Here is a 14,501-nt window from a genome sequence, read left to right as displayed (position 1 = left end):
CAATAAAAACATTTGCGAATAAATCTGTACCCTAGAATAGCATTCACATAAACACAAGATCTGAAAACTGCCTTATGCCATAAAGCAAATCATATCAGCAGATCCTCATGGGTCTCATCCCAGAGACTGAGGATTCCAGTCTGTTCACACTGCTCCTCACAAGATGTGGGCCTTCCTCTACGCTTAGACGGGTTTCTGCCTTTGGTTCTAGGGTAATTTTGGAAAAGAAAAGTTCAAAGGTCTCCAGAGACAGTACCAAAAGAATAGAAGAAGAATTTAACTAAAGGTGTGAGTGCATCTTCTCTTCAGTGAAGAGAATAAATAATTCATGTGACTTACTCAATTTTAACAAGGGCTATTTCTTGCCAATGTTGAGGATGTCAACTTGACTCTGAAATCATTATGCCTTTCAAGAAATACAATGTTATCTCAAAGAATAGGGATGAAAGGAAAGTAAATTCTGTATCAGAGCAGGGATTAGAAATCTTGCCAAGGTTGGAGGCCAAGTCTGTTCACCAGCTCCCTTCTGGTAAGAGGGTATCAGCAGTGGCAGGAGACAGGCCTCAGCTGCCTTTATCCTCATAGAGATTCTGCTCTTTTGGCCACGTGTAGGGACAGTGCTGCTTGGGAGAAATGCCCCTAAGACTCCAGCTCTAATCTGTACCACCCCTCAAGAGGCCTGGGAGGGAAGCCCTAGGGAGGCCAAGGTTGAGGACCCTGAAGCAGGCCTTCCCAACCACTCTGTCCCCACCATCCACAGGCCCCTGCGGGCACTGTGCCCAAGTGCGGAAACCCTCTATCTTAAAGGGCCCAGAGCTGCTCCAACAAAAGAAAAGACTTATTTGTTATTGCCTTTAGTGTTAGTGTGTTCGTATTAGTAGGAGTGTTAGTATTCAGAGCACCAAAGCACACCCCAACATCTGTCTGTCATCCTATGAAGCAGAATATGCCTGGTCGTACTTGGGGAGGAATACGTTTAACAGATTTTTAAATACTCATATTTTATACCTTCTGGCTTACAATGAATAGACTCTGGATGAATGAGCTTTAACATAGCTAATGAAAGTGCTCATACTATCTTGTTTCAGGTCCTCACTTTTGCCTACCAGACTATGATGTCTCATCTTCATTGTCTCCTTGTCTTAAAGTCCTTTAAGGTGCCTTCTAAATTACTACTAGAGTTATTTTTCTAATAGTCCAACCATGTCCCCTCCTGCTTAGAATGGATTGATGTTGCCTACACAATAAACTCTAAACTTTGCCAAATGAGCACCTTAATTCTCCTCCATCTCTACCTGGCATACTTCTACTCTTCCTTCAAGACCCATCTCAAACATCAACTCTTCTTCCAAGCTACCCACCCCCACCTCCCCCAGAAAAAGGTACCAAGTCCCCTCTGATCCTCCACAGTACTAGGCATGTCGCTTTTCCTACTGTGTTGACATTATTTGTTCACATATCTGTCCCCCACATGAACTCCTTGAGGGCAGAGGCTGTGCCCTGTCATCTTTGTGTCCCTACTGCCTAGTACAAGGCTAGCTGGTAGCCAAGCAAATATACACTGGATGGAAGGATAGATTAATGAGAGTTAGAGAGAGAAGTGTGAAGGATGGTATTTCTGTTTAGAGGAAGGAGCAGCCCAAGAGGGTAAGGGTGGAGACAGGAGGCCCCTGGGCCTTAAACTCCCCCATATACTCCTACTCTGCAGGGATCTATTCCTAGTCACAAGAAACCCTGAGTGATGGTGTCAGAGGCTAGGACACCTGGGTCAGACATCACTGGCCACCCACCTCCACAGCCTTTGTCCAAAGCCCCCTTGTCAGCTCAGTGTTCCCTATGCTGATGGTCACCAGGGCAAAATGACTCCAACCTGAGTATATCCACCATTAGAAGTAAATCTGAACCACAGGAGGTTCTGGGGAAAGCTTCTGGCCTCCCTTACCCAGGATGATGTCTACACATTTAAAATTAACTTGTCGCTCTAAAGGAACAAGAATTTACAACTTGGATTCTTTCAGTCTCACTTCTAAATTGCCCACACGTCCTATAATCTGCTGCATCAACTTTGCACTGTGGGGATGCTCTCTCCCCAAAGAGCAACCAGAGATGATTATTCTTTAGGCACTGGAAGAGTCATGATCAATCTGAACACTTGCAGATGCACGTTTTATTAGTGGAAGAGGGAGGAAGCTATAACCTTCCTCTCTGGCCCAAGGAAGGGTGTATCCACTTGCCTGTAGCATTGGCAACTGGTCTACAGAACACACCCCTCTCCATTGTTATACTTCTTGCCTTAGTCTGTCAGGGGGCTAAGTATGAAGCCATTGTCTGTGATGATTACATGTTCGATGTGAACTATACAGTCAGTGACAATTATGGATTACTGAGGTGGTTATTTGCGTTTGATTGACAGAATGTGTGCACCTCTGTGGAAAGCTTAGTGTTTCTTAATTTCTGGCACTATATACTCTGCAGAAGAAAGTACTGTATTTCTGAGGAAACATAAGAAAATATGTATAATAAAAGTTGTGCATTTCTGGGATAAGAGGGGATCCTTTCATAAGGATCTACCTGAGGTAGGTGATTTAGAGATGGGAGTGGTGCGGGAGAGGGGAGTTTGGAAAACCAAGAGTGACCATGGGTTTAAAGCCAAAGAGTCCCTGAACTGACCCACACCAGCCCTACCTCTGCTCCAGTCTTAGAAGAAGAGGCAAACACCTTCTTGAGAAACACCTTTGTTATCCTCTGAAAGTGAGTAAGAAGTATTAGAAGACCATTTCCTTAGCATTATCAAGCATTAATTGTTCAATACAACAGCAGGACTACTGACTCTACATCAGATTTTAATTAGATACTATTCAGACCTATAGCTTCACAGGCAAACACACACACACACACACACACACACAAAACCTGCTTTATTCCACCTCAGAAATTGCTTCTTATTTTCCTGTAACTTTCAAAACAATAAGAAAAACAAGCACTGTCACCTACAGTCAGGGTTGCTGTCTGTGTGGCTGGCTCCAAAATGAATACCAACAAGAAAAGGAAAAATGTCTCACTGGAGTATGGAGTTCTCTGTGCAGGTATTTTCTGGTGGCACAAATTGAGGGTCCTGGGTAAAAACTGTCAACTATTTGACACTTTCTGATTTCCAACCTTCTCCATCATTGTTGAAGAACAACCTTGAGTGTCACTCAATGATTCTAACATGATTTTGTGGTTTTCTAATTTCAACCTAAAACGAAAAAATGAGTATAGGCACAGATCTCACATAGATTATGATTCTGTAGTAGTTCTACATAAGCCAAAATTACCCCAAAACTGCCTAGAAGTTTGCCCACTGCCCTGCACCGGCAGTCAGCATCATTTGGATAAATGTTCCGACATTCATATGACAGAGAAAAATCTTGTTCGGGAATTCCCTGGCAGTCCAGCGGTTAGGACTCTGTGCTTTCACTGCCGAGGGCCCAGGTTCAATTCCTGATCGGGGAACTAAGGTCCCACAAGCCACACGGCCAAAAAAAACGTCTTGTTGATTTGTGGTTAGTGTTCTCATTAAATTGCCACTGATTCAGGGAGACGGGGTTTAGCGGATCAAAAAGGCCAAAAACTTACACCTTTTTCATACAAGCACAATTAAGAGGGCAGTGGAATTCCAGGAGGATGACTTAGGCACAATGGTTTTCTAAACAGAAACCCACGTGATGAACACTGGGACTTTTCCAATACTCCCTCTCTCCGGAAGTCTATTTATTCTCCACAGACTGGAAACCATTCACCAGAGTGCTGCATCTGTGATTTCTCCCACGCTTTTTCAATGCAGCAGGACATTTAAACCCAGGCTACAAATCCAGCCCTGAGGGAAACTGCCTCCTTAGATCTGCAGTGGCTTTCACACTTGAGGAATGAATTCAGTTGGGAGCGGAGGTGTTCATAAAAGTAATATATTCCCAAACAGAAAAAGCCGCCCTGAGCAAATTTTCTTTTCTACAAAGATTCTATGAGGTGCCAAGTGAATGACTTTAAGAACTATTTGTGGAACTTTCTTGACCCCAGAATGTTTTCAAGGTGTCAATTTGGGCTAATCCCCAATAACAGCAATCCATAGTTTAGTCAGATGTCAGGTTTGAAAGTGTGTGGCTTTTTTTAAGAGGGTTTTTGTTCCTTCTCTCCCTTCAGTCACAGGCCCAAAGTAAACGCTAGTTCAAGTCCATTATTTGTGCTTTGCAATTACAAATCTTGTACCTTTTTTCCTCTCATCTCTCTGCCACCACGTCAAATGAAATCAGCAGAAGACGGGAGAAAATAGGAACCATCCAGCACTGTGGGATCCCACTCAGGGGACATCTTGCTTAAACTTCCCAAATCTTCTAGGACATGCATTCATGGATGACCATTTATTCAGGGGAAAAGTTGAGGTTTAGGTTTCTGATTTCCAAAAATACAAGAAGTCAAGTCAATGAAGTCAGTTATTCCCAAAAGCATAGAAAGAAGCTAAATAAGCAATGTAACTAGAAATTTCATCCGATTTTGAGGGTTCCCCGAGGTATTCATCTTCTCTCCACAGATTTGTGTGTGTGTAGTCATAAGTGGCAGAGATGACTTTGATTCATTAAATCTTGTCTTATTTTCCTCCTGGGCATACTTTGAGACTACACTTCCTAGCCTCTCGCACAGATAGGTGGGGTTCTGTGACTGGCCAGTGGAACAAGGGCCAGAAAGGACGTTTGCCACTTCCAAGCCTGATCCATAAAAATCCACCCACTTCTCATCTCTCATTGCAGGCCAGATGCAGAAGATCCAGAAGAGGCTTCCAAAGGCCTGGAGATGGGGGACTTTTCAGATGAATGAACCTTAATGACCATGTGAAGTAGACCCCTCCACACACACTGTCCCTTCAGCCTACACTGTACCATGACAGAAGCAAGAAGTAAATGCTTACCGTGTTAAGCCATTAAGACTTTGGAATTGTTCATTACAGCAATGAGCTTGTCCTGGCTAATACTTGGTGCATGGAAAATACTGAATTATATTTCTTCCTAGAATAAAAAGCACTAATATGTAATAGGATAAGCTGCTATAACTTCAACAGAGTATTAAGCCCGAGCTCGATGATTTAAAGACTTTTATAAACACCAAGTTGTGGTTAATAAGACTGATTTCTCCATTACATAAAAAACCCTGATCTCAAGGCATAGACCAAGTACCTTTCCTTACCCTTCTGGGAGAGTACTTCCTAGCCTCTATGATATTGTTTCTTCAAATTTATTTCCTCCTGAAATGGGATTCACTTTTTGAAGATGATCAATGTCATAAGTTGTTGTGTTTTTCCACCACCCCACAAAAAACAAACATCACATGTTATTTGGATAACTATTAACCAAATTTCATCAACATTCTTCACCTCCGGAGCAGGTTTATGGTAGGACAACTAAGAAAAATGGAAAATGCTGACTGTTCTAGCTAAAAAATGACCTTGTTTCCTTCAGTCTAGAAAATACAAGCTTCTCTAACGAAAAGAAAAAACTCATGTCATCCAATGTTTCCCAGTAAGAACATTCTATATATATAAAGTTTTCCTTGAGTAGAAACAGGGGCAATCTTTGCTACTGAGGTAGCAGAACTGAGTGGGGGGCTTGAAAGCTCTAGAGCCTGGGTGCCATAGTATCTGATCCAACATGAGCTCTGAGCCACAGTACAGCCCTCATCTTCCTAAGCAAGGTAAGAAATTGCTTCCACGACGACATGCCACTAGCTGTGTGGCAGCCAGTATTTTAAAGTGGTAACAAGGATTTGCACTATACAACTCTGTATTTAGAATATGATTAGAAAAAATAGTCTTTGGCCTTTAAACAGTGACTATCAAGTTTCCCTTTGGAATTTAAATGTATAGTCAGCTTTATCCCTTAAACATTAAGGATTTTTAAGATGCAAAATCTAGCCAACTTTTAGCTGTAGTTTAAGTCTGACTAACTATAAAAACAGATACTTCCAGAAAAGACTGCAAAAACTAATTGCTCTGCTACAATAAAAAGCAGTAAGGTAGGTTATATATACTCAGGCATCAATGTAAACTCAGCACTTTTAAAGCCCTTACCACAAGTTTGCAGCTAATTGCATTTCACTGACCTATATATGTAGTATAATGTCTTTTAGGGAGAAAGAGAACTGTTTCCAGCTCTACAAAAGCAGCTCTTGGAAAAAATACTTGCAAAATACATATCTGATAAAGGACTGGTATTCAAAATATACAAAGCATTCATAAAACACAACAACAAGAGAACAAACAATCCAATTAACTATGGACAAAAAACCTGGAGACCTCCCCAAAGAAGATATACAGATGGCACATATAAACATACAGAAAGATGCTCAACATATATGTCATTAAGGAATTATAAATTAAAGTAAAAATAGGAAACCACTACATACCTATTAGAATGGCTAAAATTAAAAAGAAACTGGCAATACCAAATGCTGGTGAGAATGTAGAGCAATAGGAATTCTCATTCATTGCTGGTGAGAATGCAAAATGGTACCACCACTTTGGAAAACAGTTTGACAGCTCCTCACAAAGCTAAGCATACCCTAAGATCCAGCAATTATGCTCCTATGCATTTACCCAATTGAGCTGAAAACTTAGGTTCACACCAAAACCTGCACACATCCTGACAGTGGAATATTATACAGTGCTGAAAAGAAATGAGCTATCAAGCCACACGATGACATAGGGAACCTTAAATGCATATTATGAAAACTATACACTGCATGTTTTATATGACATTAGAGAAAAGGCACCACTTTATGGAGAGACAGTAAAAGGGTCAGTAGTTGCCAGAAGTTTGGAGGGAGTGGAGATGGATAAATAGGTGAAGCAGAGGGGATTATTAGGCCAATGAAACTATAATTTCATTTGCTATAATGGGATTCTTTGGCTTTTTTGTGAGATTGGTCCACATTCTTATCAATAACATCATTGTTCGTGGCTGAATACCTTTTTAGAAAAGTGTTCACCAGACTTCCCTGGTGGCGCAGTGGTTAAGAATCCGCCTGCCAATGCAGGGAACACAGGTTCGAGCCCTGCTCCGGGAAGATGTCACATGCCGTGAAGCAACTAAGCCCGTGCGCCACAACTACTGAGCCTGTGCTCTAGAGGCCACGAGCCACAACTACTGAGCCCGCGTGCCACAACTACTGAAGCCCATGCGCCTAGAGCCCGTGCTCCACAACAAGAGAAGCCACTGCAATGAGAAGCCTGTGCACTGCAACAAGGAGTAGCCCCCACTCACTACAATGAGAGAAAACCTGCACGGGGCAACGAAAACCCAATGCAGCCTAAATAAATAGATTTTTTTAAGAATTTAAAAAAATAAATTTAATTGTTTGATTTTTTAAAAAAGTGTTTTTCATCTTGGGTATGGTGAACAAGTGAGGATTGAGAAGCTCATGGAGTAAAAATTTCCTATATATTTTGTGTTTTTCTTTCTTTTTCTTCTTTCAATATGTTTTCTATTTCTAAATTAAAATACTTTCAAAATAATATATATATGTTCTATATGATACTGTCATGGTTGATTCATGACACTACGCATTTGTGAAAAGCCATAAAACTGCACCATGCAAAGAGTGAAATTTAATGTAAACTATGGAATTTAGTTAATAATAATGTATCAACATCTATTGTTGATTAATTGCAACAAATGTACCACACTAACGCAAGAGGTAATAGGAGAAACCATAGACCGGGGAGGGAGGTATATGGGTATGCACCTGTTCTATTTTTCTGTCCTAAAATATAAAGAATATTATTTTTTTAAAAAAGCAAGTCAAGAGGCCCTGATTATAATTTAGCTGATTTTTCCCTGATAAGGCATTTAACACATGGTCTGACTCTCTGCTCTGTGAAGAGAAATGTTAATTTTGTACAAGGCCTGGGATTGGGTGTCAAGGGAACTGCAAGCCATTCACTGACATCATGTACCATGTTAGGTTAATAACACACATGCTGATTCTGCTTGAGCATCCTGCATGCCTGAGCACACACAGAAGGGACAGAGAGCAAGGGAAGAGAGAGGAAGCGTTGGTACCTGCCTTATCCAGGGGCTTCAGAAATGTCTGCACAGAATTCAAGAGCAGCAACTGTTAATGGTCACAAGTCACCTCTTTGGGGCCACAGGACCGATGGGCTTTACAGAGGATGGTTTCATCGAGGATGCCCGCAGCAGTGGACGCAATGGTGAATGCTTCTGTCACCAGCCCCAATCACCTGGGCAGGCACTCTCAGCCCTGGAAAGGAAACAAAGGGATCTCAGGTGCCTGCATGGTGCAGGAAGATCTCTTGCGATCTGGAGATGACCTTCCCTCACACCATGAAGGTTGGGACATATATGGTGGGCAAAATGATCAACAAGGGCTCTTTGCCAAAGTGATGGAAAAGCTGTGTGTGTGTGTGTGTGTGTGTGTGTGTGTGTGTGTGTGTGTGTGTGTGTGTGTGTGTGTGTGTGTGTGTGTGTGTATCCCAATATTAAAATCAATTCATTTTCACAATTGATAAAAATAAATCCAAAAAAACAAGATAAAAATAATCACAGCATAACTTCTATTTGGTTTTCTTATTCAAATAAAATCCCTCTTTATCTGTTACTACTAAAAACAAAGGGAGAAATTCTTGCTGTCAAACTAACAACTATTAAAAGAATTAAGGAGGAATTTTAACGAGTTTTCCTAGAATGCCTTATAGCTAATTTTATTGGTGTACAGGATTTCTTTCCATATTTAACTATTTTTCTTTCTGAACTAATTATGTCTTTTGGTTTTGGCTGATATGCATTCTAAGATGTAAACCATTTGTTAATTTTTTATTAATAAATGTGTCCTTTACAATTAAAAGGCTAACCCTATCAGCTTTGTTGACGGCTATGTCAGAAAAGTCCACAACAGTGTAGTTAATAGACTGCTGAAATATAATTACTTTTCAGTATAGCTACTATCAATCCTGACCTTCTAAAGAGTTCAGCTTCAGGTATACATAAGAATATGGTGTCTCATTCATGTCCCAATTTAACAAGGTTACTTTAGAAAATGTCTATCGTTATGTATTCTCCCTGCTGTGTCTCTGTGTGTGTGTGTGTGTGTGTGTGTGCGCGCGCGTGTGTGTGTTTAATCGAGCCTGCTTTGGCTGTTTTTATTAGTTAACCTTCGCTGGGCATCATTTACATCTCCAGTGATGTAGGCAGCCATCAAAATCATCAACAAGAAGAAAGCAAGTGAGACTTCTATGTTCTAAAGGATATAAAGTATGAATCCTGGATCCAGCAAATGGTTAAACACCCTAAAATTACCCAGCTGTGTGAACACTGGAGACAGACATCTCTTATTATATGGTGATGGAGCTATACCTTGGCAGCAACCGCCTGGATGAGATCTGGGATCAAAAGAAACTAAGTGAACAGCAAGGTCCTACTGTATAGCACAGGGAACTATATTCAGTATCTTGAAATAACCTATAATGAGAAGGAATATGAAAAAGAATATATATATATGTATAACTGAATCATTTGCTGTATACCTGAAACTACCACAACACTGTAAATCAATTATACTTCAATTAAAAAAGAAAAAGAGGGACTTCCTGGGTGGTCCAGTGGTTGACACTCCGCCTTCCAATGCAGGTGGTGCGGGTTCAGTCCCTGGTTAGGGAGCTAAGATCCCACATACCTCCCCGCCAGAAAACCAAAACATAAAACAGAAGCAATATTGTAACAAATTCAATAAAGACTTAATGGTCCACATCAAAAGAAAAGAAAAAGAAAAAAAACTGAGTGAAAGGGAAGTGAAAGTGTCAATTACTGACAGTGAGCCCAGCACAGGGTCCACAGCCAAGTTCTCTGGAGGGAAGATCAGCGTCCTTGAGAAGCTCGTCACTGGATATGCCATCGTGAGAAACTGAGCACCGGCTCACACATCCACGTGAGAACAGAATTGAGGCAACAGTGGCCATCTCTTCCTCTCCTTTCCAGCGCTCAGTTTGAGCTCATAAGTAACTGTGTTTATGTGAAAAATAGGACTACAGTTTAGAGGGAGATTTTTTTTCTCTTCTTATAAATAAAATATATCAAAGTAACAGAATGTGGCACTGATGAATGTGAGAGGGATTTAGGCAAACTTTTATGGGTTTACTGATTGGGGGGAAACTCTATTGAGGCCAGCCTATGGAATTAGCTGGTTTACAATGTGTCTATTATTCCCATCCACCCAGATTTTTCAAATGCCTTATAAAGTGTCTTATGATTTGGGAAAGATCACAGTAGCTTATTCCCAAGATCCCGAATACACTAAACTATACATAGCTCATTTCACGTCACTGTTCTCCATCTCTCCTTTTCAGTAGAATTCCAGAGGCTAGAAAGGGATTTCAAGTCATCCTATAACTTAGTGCTATAGCTTTTCATTCCTGGTCATCCTGGTATTCCTATATACATGACCCCTTTCCAAAACACACAAAAGGCACTGATGTACGGGCTCCTCAAATGGGACAAACTCCAAGAAAGGAGAATAATGGACTTCAAACAGAAGAGATGCTGAAGATACTCATCTGAGCAATGGGGGAGATGGTTTCTGACAAACTCTTGCATAATTGGCTATTTTTAAAGCAACTTGTTCACTTAATTGCCTAATGGCTGTCAAACTTTTAATCACTCAAAACCACTTGGCTGGGTAAACACAGCCATGACTAGAGGAAGCAGAAGGCTCTGCTGTCCTTCACAGCAAGGTCAGGGCAGAAGGCGGCAGCAGAGTCCCCTGCAAGGGCCTGCCAAGCCCTGCTGTCCCAGCTGGGTTCCCATTCCCACCCGGTACCATCACCTCTCCCTTGAATAAGCCTATACACCAAAGAGAGGAGAGATGAACAGGAGAACAAACAGCTCTGATAGAATGTGTGGCAGTGGGGGAAGAGGAAGCAAACTAGGTCTGAAAATGTGTTCTTGTTTCTAATGATCGTATTTTAATTATTTGTTTTAAGTCCTCCCTGATCTCTTCTCCCTTGTTATATTTCTGGTTAAAATATACAGAGATCACCTACTACATTATCTTTGTACATAATGGCGAAGATACAAATCTATCATGTTATTTAATGCCCTTGAAACTCCTGGGAACGTTACCAAGGAAACCTGGAGTTGGCCATGCTGCCTTTGCTGCCTCCCAAGGGTACTGCAAATTAGGGGTCTTTCTTTGGACCTCCACTTAGGGGACTTGGCCCTACCAAATGAATCACACAATTGGGTGACTGAGAGAAAATTAGAAGAGTTTTGTTCTAGTTTTTCAGTTAGCTGATTCTTAAAAAAACAAAAACAAAAAAAAATGTGGCTCCTATGATACTTGATGACAATACTTCTAATTTCTTCCATGCAGACTCCTGAGAAGACCCTTCTCAGATACCCAGGGCGTTCGTCCATTTTAGCCAAATTTCACCTGCCTGAAATACTGGGCAGGAGGAGAGTGCTCTGCATGATTCACCCTGAGTCCCATGCCTCTAAGAGACAATCCCGAAAATAATGCTGTATTTAGACAGGATTCTGGATGGCCACCTAGGAGCCAGTCAGGGATTTTAACTGCATTCTTTCCAAATATGATTTGATTAGAAAAGCAGCAGCTCCATTTTGTCTGGTCAATTTCTTAATGATTCATATAAGGACTGCTTATCATTCATTTCTCAACAAGCTTCCCACTTTAAAATGAGATGATTCTCAAGTTAGCAGGCTGTCGATGTCAAGACAAAGCTATGAACAGAAATCTGAAAGCATATTGCCCTGTTTTCTGATGTTTTTTTCTGGGAACTCAGAATTTTAATCCATTATCACTTTTAAGACTCAAGTCAAGAAAGAATCCCCGGGCTTCCCTGGTGGCACAGTGGTTGAGAATCTGCCTGTCAATGAAGGGGACACAGGTTCGAGCCCTGGTCTGGGAAGATCCCACATGCCGCGGAGCAACTAGGCCCGTGAGCCACAATTACTGAGCGGCGCGTCTGGAGCCTGTGCTCCGCAACAAGAGAGGCCACGATAGTGAGAGGCCCGCGCACGGCGAAAAAGAGTGGCCCCCACTTGCTGCAACTAGAGAAACCCCTCACACAGAAACTAAGACCCAACACAGCCATAAGTAAATAAGTAAATAAAATTTTTTAAAAAAGGAAAGAATCCCCTTTAGCCTACAGCTGCAATATTCTCAAATACAAAACACTAATATTAGTAGGTAACACACACTTTTCTTGGTCTATTTAGGGACTTGAAGGCTGAAATTTTTCTTTTGGATGAACACAGCAACATCGAAATTGTTGGTAAGTATAAACATCTATGTCTATTTCATCACTCCAGCCGACTATGACGTTAATTCTTTAAAACACAGGCTCAAAGGATCTCAGGAGGCAGCGCTAAGAGTTATGGCATTTTTCTCCAGGTGAAGTGATATTATTTCAAAATATAGTGGAAATTTAATAGTGGATGCTTTGATGGAAATATATGATACACATGCAGAGTCTATTTTCATATTAAGCTATCATGTAGTATATTAATTCAAATGATGTCTCATTTAAAATGTTGTATAAGTGCAAGTGAAAAAAAAAAAATCTAAATTCAGGGGAATTCCCTGGCGGTCCACTGGTTAGGACTCTGCACTTTCACTGCCGAGGGCCAGGGTTCGATCCCTGGTCGGGCACCTGGGATCCCACAAGCCACGCAACCAAAAAATAATTTTTAAAAATCTAAATTCAGCATTTTTTAAGTGCAGTTACTCTGTTTTCTGTAAAACCATTCTGTGATTTCTCTCAAAATGTTATCTTATTCCAAATAAGCTTGACAAAATAATCTTGAGAGGAAAAATTGCTCATGCTTAAAAATTTTTGCTGTTTTTCAAGAATTGCTACCTGAATTCAGAGAGATTCCCACTGAAGTAATAAAACCCTGAAACCAAACTGTGTTGTTACAGCTGAGAGGGCTGCCGTGTGGGCTTCAGAGGAGCCTGGCCGTCAATCTCACTGTGAGATTCACTGATGGTTTACAGCTTTGGGGACACGGCCCCCAGCCCTGAGTTCTTCAGGCCAGTCATGCTCACTGGTGTTTTTTTTTTTTAAGAAGATGTTGGGGGTAGGAGTTTATTTGTTTATTCATTTATTTTTGGCTGTGTTGGGTCTTCGTTTCTGCGCGAGGGCTTTCTCTAGTTGCGGCGAGTGGGGGCCACTCTTCGTCGCGGTGCGCGGGCCTCTCACTGTCGCGGCCTCTCTTGTTGCGGAGCACAGGCTCCAGACGTGCAGGCTCAGTAGTTGTGGCTCACGGGCCTAGTTGCTCCGCAGCATGTGGGATCTTCCCAGACCAGGGCTCGAACCCGTGTCCCCTGCATTGGCAGGCAGATTCTCAACCACTGCGCCACCAGGGAAGCCCCCTCACTGGTGGTTTTCCAGAGACCAAGACCCCAAGGAGCAAAGCTCTGTCTGTCCCCCTGCTGCCTTTGTGTCTAGGGGGAATTCTGCGGGCCCTGAATTGGGGACCACTGGGTCCTTCTCTCCCTCTGACCTCTCTGAGGCCTTGGCTGTCCAGGTGGAGCCAGCTTTTTCCTGCTGAACCATAACGGCCACCCAGCAAGCACTGTCCTCTCCTCTTACATGTAATGAGCAGCAAAAGCTGTTCTTCTTCCTGGCTTTGTGAAAACAAATTGTGCAAGAAAAAAATAATGACGATAGGGCTTCCCTGGTGGCGCAGTGGTTGAGAGTCCACCCGCAGGGGACACGGGTTTGTGCCCTGGTCCGGGAGGATCCCACATGCCGCGGAGCGGCTGGGCCCGTGAGCCATGGCCGCTGGGCCTGTGCTCCGCAACGGGAGAGGCCACAGCGGTGAGAGGCCCGTGTACCGCAAAAAAAAAAAAAAAATGATGATAATAATAATATCAATAAGTCATTGATATCAGTGGAGCACTTTACAATGTGCTCTAAGCGCTTAACCTAGGTGAATATTTACAAACCATATCAAACCCTATGAGGTAGATAGTAATATCCCATTTTACAGATGAGGAAATGGAGGCACAGAGGCAGAGCTGAGATTGCACTCTGAGAAGAATTAGGCAGAAAACAAAAATGAGTCAAGGGAGCCAGTTTCCCAAGGCGATAGGGAATGGGGGTGTGGAGGCTGGAGAGGCAATGTTTGGATTAAAAGGCCGATACTATTTGGCCTCATCGTGGTTCTGCTGTCAAGTAAGAAACTTTACAATCTACTGGAATGTAAATGACAACTTACGAAATGCCAGGCACAAGCTAAAGCAAACATTCCTAGAAAGCTGACTCAAAGAAAAACTCAAGAATTTAAAGCCAAAAATTAAGCGATCTTAGGTAAAGACAGTGTCTCACCCCATTTTCCTGCATCTCTATTCCCATGAGAATTGCTGCTATAAAAAAATGTTTTTACTGACTATTTTATCAAGTACTCATTGACCCTCTTTCTCCAACTGCTGCTAAG

This window comes from Leucopleurus acutus (assembly GCF_964270905.1).
Source record: "Leucopleurus acutus genome assembly, chromosome: 15".
In the NCBI taxonomy this organism is placed as follows: domain Eukaryota; kingdom Metazoa; phylum Chordata; class Mammalia; order Artiodactyla; family Delphinidae; genus Leucopleurus; species Leucopleurus acutus.
The sequence above is the reverse complement of the archived record's forward strand: the minus strand, read 5'-3'. Positions refer to the sequence as shown.